A 14,536-nucleotide genomic window follows, 5' to 3' on the forward strand; every position below is an offset into this window, starting at 1 on the left:
CATAGGAAACAATGTAAAAGCGATTAATGCGTGCAAAGGGGAAAAAAATAGCAAAATGGCACTCCGCTGGGTGCCGCCGCCCAGCTGTCACCTTTTAAAACAGCAGGGGGGGCTTCTCGGCGTTCTCCCGAAACTGAACTTTTCGTGTTCGGGAGGCCGCCAAGAAGCGCCGCCGTCCGGCTGTCACCTTCTGAAACAGCCGGGGGGCTTCTCGGCGTTCTCCTGAACGCCGAACCCGGAACTTTGGGTTCCGGTTCCGGAGGCCGCCGAGAAGCACCCGGCTGTTTCAGAAGGTTACAGCCGGGCGGCGCCGCCCAGTGGAGCACCGTTTTTGCAATTGACGGCGGCATTTTTGGCCGATCTGGAGGCTGGAATTCCCAATAAGGAATTCCATGGGTGGAGCTTTGACGTCATGAAGACGTCCTTCCTGGAGGCCACCTTTTAAAACAACTGGGCGGCGGCGCTTCTCGGCGGCCTCCCAAACCCGAACCCGAAAAGTTCGGGTTCGGGTTCAGGAGAACGTCGAGAAGCCCCCCGGCTGTTTTAAAAGGTGACAGCTGGGTGGCAGCGCCCAGCGGTGTGTCATTTTGCGATCTGCGGTGGGTTCGTAAGCCGAAGACAGTTCGTAAGAAGAGGCAAAAATTTTCTGAACCCCGGGTTCGTATCACGAGGGGTTCGTATCACGAGGGGTTTGTATGATGAGGTACCTCTGTATTTGTATGAACACAATTTCACTTGCAGTAACTATTATAGCCGCTGTATGAATAAAATTATTCTTTGTAAAGAGTATACTTGGTAAGTTTTTACTTTACTTTCCTTCATAAGCACAATCTATATGACTTTTGAGGATATCCTTTAGCTTAAAAAGTTGACCAAAACCGTGGTTGTTTTTGCATCCAGAGGCCAAAAGCTAGTTTGAAACAAGTCACGGATTTAAGACAATGAAATTGCTGCTCCCCAGTGTAATGTGCTAGTTTTGTGGCCACTCAAGAAATAGTCATGGGTAGAGTTTTGTGACTCCTGGTGTTTTCTTTTCTGTAGGGTCCAGGTGTGATTGGACACTCAAGGAATTTGTCTTTGGTGCATATGCTCTCAGTGTACATAAAAGAAAAGATGCATTTGTCAAGAATCATGAGGTACAACACTTAATGATTGTCATAGGGGGACAAATAAACAACCGAGAAACCATCAATATTAATAGACGTTTTAGGGATACAATCATACAGTCATAAATGGGAGGAGATGGGTGATAGGAATGATGAGAAAAAATAGTAGTAATAGTAGTGCAGACTACTATTGGGTGGATGGATGGATACATGGATAGATAGATAGATAGATAGATAGATAGATAGATAGATAGATAGATAGATACATAGATACATAGATACATAGACAAACAAACACTCGGTGCAAGGCTGCCTCCCATACACTGCTCCAGAGAGAGAAACCCAGGGGGAATGGCAGGAAACTGGCCGGGCCTTCGTGCCGCTCTCAAATTTCCTGGGAAATTTTTCCGGGCTCAGGTTCTTAAGTAGAAAATGGTTCTTAAGTAGAGGCAAAAAAATCTTGAACACCCGGTTCTTATCTAGAAAATTTCTTAAGTAGAGGCGTTCTTAGGTAGAGGTACCACTGTATATGTATTGTGCAAAAAAGACATTGATTTGAAATGAGAAAATGAGTTTTCGGCTCTGGCTTTGGACTGGCAGGTGTCTGGTTGGAACTCAACCTGTCGCATACTTTTAACGGGGTCAGAGCCCTCTTCCAATCCACGGATGTTTCATAATCCTGTTCAGCCTGTTGCGATTGTTCTGTCGGGCCTTTTTAAGAACTGCTTCCAGTTTCCTGCAGAACCTGATCGACAGCAAGGCGCTAAAGTCGGGGGGGGGGTGTGATTATGTCCAGGGAGAAAGAGTGTGTGAGCTTGCAATACGTGTGAGTCACCGAGAACCGGGTGGGAGGGTGGGGGTCGATGGTTGTGTTGCACAGCTGGCTGGGAGCAAAGAGGGTGACCCAATTAGCCTGGGGTGAGTAGCCTGGCAGCAGAAGTATCGTTCCTGCGAATCGGGATCGCGCTCTGTTTGTGTATCTGATTGGGAAAGTGGAGACAACGTTCTCGAGATGGTATCTATGATAGGCTGCAGCAGAACTGCCCGCTGGATGGAAACATTTTTTTTCCTGCCGGGGATTAATGCATTCTTGCTGTCTATTATGCAAGACCAGATTACCTACAGATTACCAGTAGCCAGTCAGGGCCCACAGAGTTTTTTTCTATCTATCTATCTATCTATCTATCTATCTATCTATCTATCTATCTATCTATCTATCTATCTATCTACTATCTGTCTATCTGTCTGTCTGTCTGTCTGTCTGTCTGTCTACCTTCCTTCCTTCCTTCCTACCTTCCTACCTACCTACCTACCTACCTATCATCTTTCTATCTGTCTGTCTGTCTGTCTGTCTGTCTTCCTTCCTTCCTTCCTACTTACCTACCTACCTACCTACCTACCTACCTAACTAACTAACTAACTAACTAACTAACTAACTAACTAACATACATAAAGAAAAGAATAGAAGAAAAGATATAAAAGTATAGGTGAACATATTAGAAAGGAAGAAAAGATAAATGATAAGGAGAGACAATTGGACAGGGGACGGAAGGCACACTGGTGCACTTATGTACGCCCCTTACTGACCTCTAAGGAACCTGGAGAGGTCAATCGTGGATAGTCTAAGGGTAAAGTGTTGGGGATTAGGGGTTGACACTACTGAGTCAGGTAATGAGTTCCACGCTTCGACAACTCAGTTGCTGAAGTCATATTTTTTACAGTCAAGTTTGGAGCAGTTAATATTAAGTTTGAATCTGTTGCGTGCTCTTGTGTTGTTGCGATTGAAGCTGAAGTACCCATTGACAGGTAGAACATTGCAGCATATGATCTTGTGGGCAATATTTAGATCGTGTTTTAGGCGATGTAGTTCTAAGCTTTCTAGACCGAGGATTGATAGTCTGCTTTCGTAGGGTATTCTGTTTCGAGTGGAGGAGTGAAGGGCTCTTCTGGTGAAATATCTTTGGACATTTTCAAGGGTGTTGATGTCCGAGATGTGGTATGGGTTCCGGACAGATGATCTGTATTCAAGGATGGGTCTGGCAAAAGTTTTGCAGGCTCTGGTGAGTAGTGTGAGATTGTCAGAGCAGAAGCTGGGTAGGATCAGGTTAACAACTCTAGAAGCCTTTTTGGCGATATTGTTGCAGTGGGCTTTGGCACTTAGATCATTTGATATCTAGTCAAGCTAGACTTGACCTCCAAGTTCCCTTCCATCTCTGTTATTCTGCAAGGACAAATCAAGGGAAATATTTCTTCACCCAGAGGGTCGTTGATTTATGGAATTCACTTCCAGAAGAGGTGGTGACAGCTGTCAGCCTGGATAGCTTCAAGGCAGGATTAGACAGATTCGTGGATGCCAAGTGTATCGGTGGTTATTGAAACGGATGTCCATGTGCCGCCTCTATGTTGGTTGAGGGAGGCAGGGCTCCCTTGGTCTCCATTTGTTGGGAGTCAAGGGAAAAGGAGGGTTTTGCCTTCTCTTTCTACTCATGATCCCCATGGACAATTGGTGGGTCACTATGTGACACAAAATGCTGGACTCGATGGGCTTTGGCCCGATTCAGCAAGGCTCTTCTTAGGTTCTTACATTCTTACGTTTGATGTATAAAGACTTTTATCCCATATGCCTTGAGATGCTTCTCTCCTGGTAGGGTTCCTCATGGCTTGCTCCTTCATTTCTTGACCTTTTGTCTTCCAAAGTAGAAGCGACATCAACATATCTATGAACTTGGGCCTGTGCTTCAATTTCAGGGCCAGAATTGCCCAAATCTGAGAATTGCCCAAGAATGGGAAGGGGTTTGTGTCTGACTGCTTGATTCAAATACTGTTAGGTCGAATTCACCAATTGCTTTTAATTCAGATCTAGGCTGCAAAAATATCTGGAAGGGAGGGAGAGAATTTCTTGCATAGTATGTCTTTGTTGCTATCTAGTGGACACCAGGATTAATGCTATTTAGATCTGTTATCCTTAATTCCGACAGTTCCATCTTCCCACCTGTTCCCCCCTCGAATATTAGAATTGGAGGTCTTCTACTCCAACCTCCTGCTTAGTCAGGAAACTCTACACCAGGGATGGCGAACCTATGGCAAGGGTGCCACAGGTGGCACGTGGAGCCATATCAGCTGGCACGCAAACTGTTGCCCTAGCTCAGCTCCAACACAAATGTGCGTGGCAGCCAGATGAGTTTTGGCTCACGTGGAGGCTCTGGGGGGGCATTTTCGGCCTCTGGAGGGCCTCCAGGAAGATGGCAGAGGGCATTTTCTCCCTCCACAGGCTCTAGGGAGGCTGGGGAGGGCGAAAAACAGACCTACCGGGCCCACTGCCCTACACCAGACAAATGCTTATCCAATCTCTTCTTAAAAAGTCCAGTGTTGGAGCATTCACAACTTCTCGAGGCAAGATTAATTGTTCTAACTGTCAGGAAATTTCTCGTTAGCGGTGGCTATGATTGGGTATATATATAATTTATTACAATAATCATAAACATATGATTATTTTACAAGGAACATTTCTGTTTTGTTGCAGGGAGCAAAGCTTCGTCTCTATAATTACCACTGGAGAGAAGCCATAGATGACCTTCTTCCAGCTGTTGTTTGTCTGTTTGTTTGTTGGTGTGAGCTAATGTTCTTCTGTCCTACAAAAGGTCATGGCATAGATATCCCTCTCTGAAGCAGCGGGCCCCTCAAATCACACTTGTGGGAAAGATCGGTTGGGCTACTCATTGAGTTTCCAAAGCTAAATGGGACACAAGTCTTAAGCATCACACCTCGTTGGCTTTTTTTCATTTCTAATCTGCTGATGAAGTTCCAGATCATCTAGAACAGAAGTCTCCAAACTTTGGCAATGAATAGACTTCAACTCCCAGAATTCCTCAGCCAGACATGCTGGATGGATGAGGGTGGTTGGAAGTTGAACCCATGCTGACTGGGGAATTCTGGGCATTGAAGTCCACAGATATAATGTTTAAGTATATTATTATTATTATTATTATTATTATTATTATTATTATTATTATTATTATCAATTATCATTATTATCATCATTATTATTATCATTATTATTATCATTATTATTATCATTATTATTATTAGGATAATAATAATATCAGGAAAGACTTAATGAACTCAATCTGTATAGTCTGGAGGACAGAAGGAAAAGGGGGGACATGATCGAAACATTTAAATATGTTAAAGTGTTAAATAAGGTCCAGGAGGGAAGTGTTTTTAATAGGAAAGTGAACACAAGAACAAGGGGGCACAATCTGAAGTTAGTTGGGGGGAAGATCAAAAGCAACGTGAGAAAATATTATTTTACTGAAAGAGTAGTAGATCCTTGGAACAAACTTCCAGCAGACGTGGTAGATAAATCCACAGTAACTGAATTTAAACATGCCTGGGATAAACATATATCCATCCTAAGATAAAATACAGAAAATAGTACAAGGGCAGACTAGATGGACCATGAGGTCTTTTTCTGCCGTCAGACTTCTATGTTTCTATGTTTCTATGTTTCTATGTTTCTATGTTTCTATCTATCTATCTATCTATCTATCTATCTATCTATCTATCTATCTATCTATCTATCTATCTATCTATCTATCTATCTATCTATCTATCTATCTATCTTTATTATTATTATTATATTATTATTATTATTATTATTATTATTATTATTATTATTATTATCATCATTATTATTTATTGGATTTGTATGCCGCCCCTCTCCGTAGACTCAGGTTCTAGATCAGGTATCTGGGTTCTAGATCAGGGTTCTAGATCAGGTGCCTGGGTTCTAGATCAGGAGTCATTAAACTTGGCAACTTTAAGACTTGTTGACTTCAACTCCCAGAATTCCTCAGCCAGAAAACTCCCCTCCCCTGGCTGAGGGGAGTTGGAAGTTGATTGGTTGGGGAATTCCAGGAGTTGAAGTCCACAACTGCGTTGTAGATGTATACCTGGGTTCCAGACCCAGGGCTCTCCAAACTGGACAACTTTAAGACTTGTAGAACTCCCAGAATTCCTCAGCCAGCCCTGCTGCATGGATGAGGGGAGTTGAACCCATGCTGGCTGGGGGATTCTGGGAGATGAAGTCTACAGATGTGGTGTGTAAGTATACCTAGGTTCTAGCTCAGAAGTCTATACATTTGGCAACTTTAAGACTCGTAGACTACCAGAATTCCCCAGTCAACATGGGTTCAACTTACAACTTCTGGGTTCTCCAAACTAGGCAACTGTTAAGACTTGTAGACTTCAATTGGTTGCCGATCAGTTTCCGGTCACAATTCAAAGTGTTGGTTATGACCTATAAAGCCCTTCATGGCACCGGACCAGATTATCTCAGGGACCGCCTTCTGCCGCACGAATCCCAGCGACCAGTTAGGTCCCACAGAGTGGGTCTTCTCTGGGTCCCGTCAACTAAACAATGCCGCTTGGCGGGACCCAGGGGAAGAGCCTTCTCTGTGGCGGCCCCGGCCCTCTGGAACCAACCTCCCCCCGGAAATTAGAATTGCCCCCACCCTCCTTGCCTTTTGTAAGCTACTTAAAACCCACCTCTACCATCAGGCATGTGGGAATTGAGATACTCTTTCCCCCTAGGCCTTTACAATTTTATGCATGGTATGTCTGTATGTATGATTGGTTTTTATATTAATGGGGTTTTAATCGTTTTTAGTATTGGATTATTATTGTACACTGTCTTATTATTGCTGTTAGCCACCCTGAGTCTCCGGAGAGGGGCGGCATACAAATCCAATAAATAATAATAATAATAATAATAATAATAATAATAATAATAATAATAATTCCCAGAATTCCTCAGCCAGCCAGCTCCCCTCAGCTATGCAGGGGGGAGTTGGCTGACTGAAGAATTCTGGGAATTGAAGTCTACAAGTCTTAAAAGTTGCCTAGTTTGGAGATCCCAGATCTAGAGGACGGGTATAGAGGTACCTCTACTTACGAACTTAATTCGTTCCGTGACTAGGTTCTTAAGTAGAAAGTTTGTAAGAAGAAGCAATTTTTCCCATAGGAATCAATGTAAAAGCAAATAATGTGTGCAATTGGGGAAACCACAGGAAGGGTGGAGGCCCTGTTTCCTCCCAGGAGATTCCTAGAGAGGCCCCACGGAGGCTTCTTCCTGCCTTTTCTGGCCCTGTTTCCTCCCAGGAGATTCCTAGAGAGGCCCCACAGAGGTTTCTCCCCGCCCTTTTTGGCCCCGTTTCCTCCCAGGAGATTCCTAGAGAGGCCCCACAGAGGCTTCTCCCTGCCTTTCTGGTTACACTTTCAGAGGCTCGGTTTTACAAGTGGAAAATAGTTCTTGAGAAGAGGCAAAAAAATTTGAACACCCAGTTCTTATCTAGAAAAATTCGTAAGTAGAGGCGTATGTAGGTAGAAGTACCACTGTATACTTCCACCCTGTATCTGCGGACTTCAATTCCCAGAATTCCTCAGTTGGCTGCCTGAGTAAAGTTAGAAGCTGAACCCATGGTGGGTGGGGGAATTCTGGGAGTTGAAGTCCACAAGTCTCAAAGCAGCCCAGTGGCCTGGGATCCAGGTATACTTCCACACTTCAGCTGTTGAGCATGTGAAGTCCCATTTGCTAAAACCCCTTTGACTTGTAATTCAAATGGAACTTCCATGCGACATGCCATCATGATTCCAACAGCCAATTGCTGTGTTTCTGGAAAAAAAGGAAATGAGCTGATGGCATTTTGAAAGGATGTTGCGGGCTTTCTGCAAAACGACACATGCAGCCCACAAAAAACATTCCTTTGCCAAATGGCTACATTTGGTCCTTTCTGCGTCCTTTGCGGCCACCGATAGCTTCTTTTCTGCTGTTCTAGAGAGGCCAGGTTTGCGAAGAAAACCCACGCTGGATCCATCCAGCCATTTTCATTTCCCTAAGGTTGACTCTGGGGACGATAAGGTTTCTATGAGGTCGACACACAATATGACATTTTAGAACGAAACAAGATTTAGGCCACCCACTGTGAAGGGTTGGGCATCGGCTGGAGATGCTGAGAGGCCTCCTTTGTTGACTTGGTGGGGAGAAGGGTGCGCGCGTGATTCAAAGCGACTTGCATTTCAGACAGGCATCTCTCGTTGGTTAAATGGGGCCACAACCAAATATACTGCTCAAAAAAATAAATGGAACACTTAAAACAACACAATATAACTAGTGATGGGCGAACCCAACGGTGTTCGGGTTCGGCAAGTTTGGATGAACTTTACGCAAAATTTGACTGAACCCAAACCGAACTCGAACTCCGAACCCTGCATGACGTCAAAGCTCCACCCCCAGAATCCCATTGTTTTTTAATTTTACGGATATTTAATTTTTATTTATTTTTATTTTTACAAAAAAGGACGCCACAGTGACGCTGCAAGCAAAGGGCGCTCCTTTCACGTAATGTTTATTTTTATGTGAAAGGACCGCCCTTTGCTTGCAGCACCGCTGCGGTGTCCTTTTTTATAAAAATAACAATGTTTATTTTTACGTGAAGACATCCCTTTGAAGGAGCTGGGGAATCCCTCCCACAAAGAGATTCCGGGGGCGGAGCTTTGACGTCACCGGCAGGTTGCTAAGGACGCCAAGGTGATTACTTCCTGGATTCCATGGAATCCAGGAAGTGATCACCTTGGCGTCCTTAGCAACCTGTCGGTGACATCAAAGCTCTGAACGCCGAACGCGAGCGCGAACTTTGCCCAAAGTTTCAAAAAATTTCGTGTTCGTGTTCGGCATACCAAACACCGCAAAATTCGGTACGGACTTAAACAACAGAATATAACTCCAAGTAAATCAAACTTCTGTGAAATCAAACTGTCCACTTAGGAAGCAACACTGACAATCAATTTCACCTGCTGTTGTGCACATTCCACTTTGTACAGAACAAAGTATTCAATGGGAATATTTCATTCATTCAGATCTAGGATGTGTTATTTGAGTGTTCCCTTTATTTTTTTGAGCATATTTTATGCACTCATTGGTCTCAGTTTTCCTTTATTTGGCCTAACAATAGGGGAGTTGGTGGAGAGAGATACAAAAGGCAATTTTGAACATTGAGAGCACAATCTTGTAAAATAAGGCCTGAATTACTTTCTTTTTCATTTTCAGATGGCGATAAGATTTGGAGTGAAATCGTTGCGCCATTGATTTATTTTTTGCCAAATGGATTTTTCTTTTTTTCTTAATAGAATTTTTTAAAATTGATTTTTATAATAATAATTTTTCTTTTCTTAATATATCGCTTGACAAAAGTTTGTAGTGTGTGTGTTTGTGGGTGCTTGGTTCCCTTTAGCCTGATTCTTTAAAAAAACAAAACCAAAACCACTACATTTTTAACCTTTCTCACTATCTTTGTTTGGTTCTTTTCGCTAGGACTGTTTGCAAGGCATCTCCAATGAAGGCCATCTGTAACGTCGAATGTGACGCCGTTGTTTCCGAGTTAATTGTGCTGTTGTTGTTAACTGGAACAAGAAGTGAGGCAAATCCCGATGCTTATCAGGACTGTTCTTAAGTCGGTGGCTTGTGTTGGAGGCTTCATTCCGACCCGTCCTTTGAGTGCGGAAGGAACTGGTCCAATACCTTGTGAGACAAATCGGATCGCGCATTCGCCTCAGAGCTCTGTTTTATCCACGGTTTCTAGACGCCCGGGATACTTGCCTTCCTCTCAGACAAATCTTCTTGCAAACTGAGGTAAATTCTTTTGCCAATAGCTACAATCTTGTCCTTCTCCCTCTTGAATTCCTTCCTCGGCTCCCTGTGTTCCTCCTCTTTTTTGTAAAAGAAATCTATATATTTATTTGTTTTCTCTTTACATACAATATGAACAGTGTACTGTTTTGGGTCAATTGGTTTACATAATAATACTCACTAAGTTCCTAATTTCTACCCCTCTGATCCAGCTATTGATGAAATAAGTCCCACGTTTGAAAATATTCTGATTCTCTTTCTTTCTTTCTTTCTTTCTTTCTTTCTTTCTTTCTTTCTTTCTTTCTTTCCTTCCTTCCTTCCCTCTTTCTCCCTCCCTCCCTCCTTCCTTCCTTCCTTCTCTTTCTCCCCCTTTCTTTCTTTCTTTCCCTCTTTCTCCTTCCTTCCTTCCTTTTCTTTCTCTCCCTTTCCTTCTTTCTTTTTCTCTTACTTTCTCTCTCTCTCTTGCTTTTTCTTTCATTCTTTCCTTCTTTCTTTCCTTCTTTCCCTGTTTGCCTCTTTCTCTTTCCTTCCTTTCTTCCTTTTCTTTCCCTCCCTTTCCTTCTATTTCCCTTCTTTCTTTCTTTCTTTCTTTCTTTCTTTCTTTCTTTCTTTCTTTCTTTCTATCTTTCCTTCTTTCCCTCTTTCTCTTTCCTTCCTTCCTTCCTCCCTTCCTTCCTTTTCTTTCCCTCCCTTTCCTTCCATTTCCCTTTCTTTCTTTCTTTCTTTCTTTCTTTCTTTCTTTCTTTCTTTCTTTCTTTCTTTCTTTCTTTCATTAGCCAGCTAGTTGGTTAATTAGTTATTTGATTTCTATGCTGTCCTTCTCCTGAGACTCAGGGCAGCTTACAACAAGACAAGTACAATATGTGAGAAATCTAACATTTAAGATACTAAAACATTTAAGATACCAGCTGGGAAGCGGCCCCAGCAACGCGCGCGCGCTTGGGGAAACCCCAGATCCGCTCCCCAGCTGGGGAGCAGCCCCAGCAACGCGCGCGCGCTTGGGGAAACCCCGGCTCCGCTCCCCAGCTGGGAAGCGGCCCCAGCAACGCGCGCGCGCTTGGGGAAACCCCAGATCCGCTCCCCAGCTGGGAAGCGGCCCCAGCAACGCGTGCGCGCTTGGGGAAACCCCAGATCCGCTCCCCAGCTGGGGAGCAGCCCCAGCAACGCGCGCGCGCTTGGGGAAACCCCGGCTCCGCTCCCCAGCTGGGAAGCGGCCCCAGCAACGCGCGCACGCTTGGGGAAACCCCAGATCCGCTCCCCAGCTGGGGAGCAGCCCCAGCAACGCGCGCGCGCTCCCCAGCAACGCGCTGCGGGCGGCGGTGGAAGTAAAAACACCATCTGCACATGCGCAGATGGTGTTTTTACTTCCGCACCGCTACTTCGCGAAAAATCGATCATCGCTTGGGGTCCTGGAACGGAACCCTCGCGATGATCGAGGGTTCACTGTATACAAAGATAATGCACTGCTCAAAAAAATAAATAAAGGGGACACTCAAAGAACTCATCCTAGATCTGAATGAATGAAATATTCTCATTGAATAACTTTGTTCTGTACAAAGTTGAACGTGCTGACAACATAATGAAATTGATTGTCAATCAGTGTTGCTTCCTAAGTGGACAGTTTGATTTCACAGACAGTTTGATTTACTTGGAGTTGTATTCTGTTGTTATTAAGTGTTCCCTTTATTTTTTTGATACATGATACTAGTAAAAACAACAACAAAAAAAGAAACATTAGGACCGGGGATGGAAGGCATGCTGGTGCACTTATACATGTCCCTTACTGATCTCTTTGGAATCGGGAGAGGTCAACAGTGGACCAGGATATCTGCGAGGCCGTCTTCTGCCACACGAATCCCAACGGCCAGTTAGGTCCCACAGAGTTGGTCTTCTCCGGGTCCCGTCGACTAAACAATGTCGTCTGGCGGGACCCAGGGGAAGAGCCTTCTCTGTGGTGGCTCCAACCCTCTGGAATCAACTCCCCCCAGAGATTAGGACTGCCCCCACCCTCCTTGCCTTTCGTAAACTCCTTAAAACCCAGCTCTGTCGTCAGGCATGGGGGAACTGAGACATCCCCCACTTGCCTATGTAACTTTGTGCATGATAAGACTGTGTGTATGTATTTTATCTACTGGGGTTTTTTTTTGTTTTTTGTTTAGACTTTGTAATATAAAACTGTTATTTTAGATTTTAATTATTAGATTTCTTATCATGTATTGTTTTTATCACTGTTGTGAGCCGCCCCGAGTCTACGGAGAGGGGCGGCATACAAATCAAATAAATAATAATAATAATAAATAATAATAGTCTAATGGTAAAATTTTGGGGGTTTGGTGATGATGTCACAGAGTCTGGTAGCGAGTTCCATGCATCAACTACTAAAGTTACTAAAGTTGTATTTCCTGCAGTCGAGTTTAGAGCGGCTTACATAGAAACATAGAAACATAGAAGTCTGACGGCAGAAAAAGACCTCATGGTCCATCTAGTCTGCCCTTATACTATTTTCTGTATTTTATCTTAGGATGGATATATGTTTATCCCAGGCATGTTTAAATTCAGTTACTGTGGATTTATCTACCACGTCTGCTGGAAGTTTGTTCCAAGGATCTACTACTCTTTCAGTAAAATAATATTTTCTCACGTTGCTTTTGATCTTTCCCCCAACTAACTTCAGATTGTGTCCCCTTGTTCTTGTGTTCACTTTCTTATTAAAAACACTTCCCTCCTGAATCTTATTTAACCCTTTAATATATTTAAATGTTTCGATCATGTCCCCCCTTTCCCTTCTGTCCTCCAGACTATACAGATTGAGTTCATTAAGTCTTTCCTGATACGTTTTATGCTTAAGACCTTCCACCATTCTTGTAGCCCGTCTTTGGACCCGTTCAATTTTGTCAATATCTTTTTGTAGGTGAGGTCTCCAGAACTGAACACAGTATTCCAAATGTGGTCTCACCAGCGCTCTATATAAGGGGATCACAATCTCCCTCTTCCTGCTTGTTATACCTCTAGCTATGCAGCCAAGCATCCTACTTGCTTTTCCTACCGCCCGACCACACTGATCACCCATTTTGAGACGGTCAGAAATCACTACCCCTAAATCCTTCTCTTCTGAAGTTTTTGCTAACACAGAACTGCCAATGCAATACTCAGACTGAGGATTCCTTTTCCCCAAGTGCATTATTTTACATTTGGAAAACCTTACTTTGGGTTTGTATCTGTTGTGTGCTCGTGTGTTGCTGTGGTTGAAGTTGAAGTAGTCGGTGACAGGAAGGACGTTGTAGCAGATGATTTTAAAAGGATGTTTTCCTCCCAGGAATGTAAACGTGATTTATTTATTTATAATGTGTATTTTTATATTTGAGGTGTGACAAATTAAGCTTGGTCTAACTATCAGTTACAAACCAATGCAGGATTGACAGGACCGCCTTCTGCCTCATATATCCCAGTGACCAGTTAGGTACCACAGAGTCAGCCTTCTCCAGGTCCCGTCAGCGGGGCCTAGGGAAGGGCCTTCTCTGTGGCGGCCCCGGCCCTTTGGAGTCAACTCCCTCCAGAGATTTGTACTGCTCCCACCCTCCCGGCTTTCCGCAAGGCTCTTAAAACCCATCTTTGCTGACAGGCCTGGGGCAATTGAGTTTCAACATCTAGCCCAGGCCGATGAGCGAATTCATATGTATGATAGGATGGATGTGGATGCTTGGTTTTAAAATTAGGGTTTTTAGGTGTTTTTAAGTTTAGGTCTTTTTTGTATTTACCTTTGCTGTGGGCCGCCCTGAGTCTAAGTAGAAGGGCAGCACAGAAATCTAATAAATAAATAAACAACAACAACAAAAGAGTTGGAAGGGACCTTGGAGGTCTTCTAGTCCAACCCCCTGCTTAGGCAGGAAACCCTACAATACTTGAGACCAATGTTTATCCAACATCCACTTAAAAATTTCCAGTGTTGGGGCATTCACAACTTCTGGAGGCAGGCTGTTCCACTGATTAATTGTTCCAACTGTCAGGAAATTTCTCCTGAGTTCTAAGTTGCTTCTCTCCTTGTTTAGTTTCCACGCATTGCTTCTTGTTCTACCCTCAGGTGCTTTGGAGAATAGGTTGACTCCTTCTTCTTTGTGGCAACCCCTGAGATATTGGAACACTGCTATCATGTCTCCCCTGGTCCTTCTTTCATTAAACTAACCATGCCCAGTTCCTGCAACTGTTCTTCATATGTTTTAGCCTCCGGTCCCCTAATCATCTTTGTCGCTCTTTTCTGCACTTTTTCTAGAGTCTCAAAATCCTTTTTGCATTGTGGCGACCAAAACTGAATGCAGGATTCCAAGTGTGGCCTTACCAAGGCCTTATAAAGTGGCATTAACACTTCATGTGATCTTGATTCTATCCCTCTGTTAATGCAACCTAGAACTGTGTTGGCTTTTTTGGCAGCTGCTGCACATGGCTGGCTCCTATTTAAATGGTTGTCCACTAGGACTTCAAGATCCCTCTCACAGTTACTACTCTCATATACTGTACCTGTGCGTTTTGGTGTGTGTATGTGTTTGTTGTTTTGTTTAATAAAAGTGTGTTTGCTCATAAACCAATCTCTAATGACCTATAAAGCCCTATATTGCTCATTTTCGACCACTTTTTTGGGCTTATGATCCCACCAATTTTTTTGCCACTGGTAAATAGTAGTTCCGGCACAAGTTCCAGTGGATCATCTGTGCCACAGCATCGTGTGTATGCTTGTAGTCAGTCTGTG

General features: G+C 43.7%; 1 protein-coding gene across 5 annotated transcripts in view; it reads left to right on the forward strand.

The window, feature by feature from the left end:
• The window catches only part of NTF3 (neurotrophin 3), an 89,083-nt gene that overhangs the window by 11,877 nt on the left and 62,670 nt on the right, over positions 1-14,536 (forward strand). For 4 of the 5 annotated variants that reach the window (XM_070754692.1, XM_070754691.1, XM_070754689.1 and 1 more), the window contains exon 2: positions 9,478-9,795. The exons of the other annotated variant lie outside the window; for it this stretch is intronic. The gene's annotated coding sequence lies outside the window, so the exon portion shown is untranslated. The remainder of the gene's footprint in view (positions 1-9,477; positions 9,796-14,536) is intronic. 5 annotated transcript variants of the gene reach the window in all.

This window comes from Erythrolamprus reginae, chromosome 6 (assembly GCF_031021105.1).
Source record: "Erythrolamprus reginae isolate rEryReg1 chromosome 6, rEryReg1.hap1, whole genome shotgun sequence".
NCBI lineage: Eukaryota > Metazoa > Chordata > Lepidosauria > Squamata > Dipsadidae > Erythrolamprus > Erythrolamprus reginae.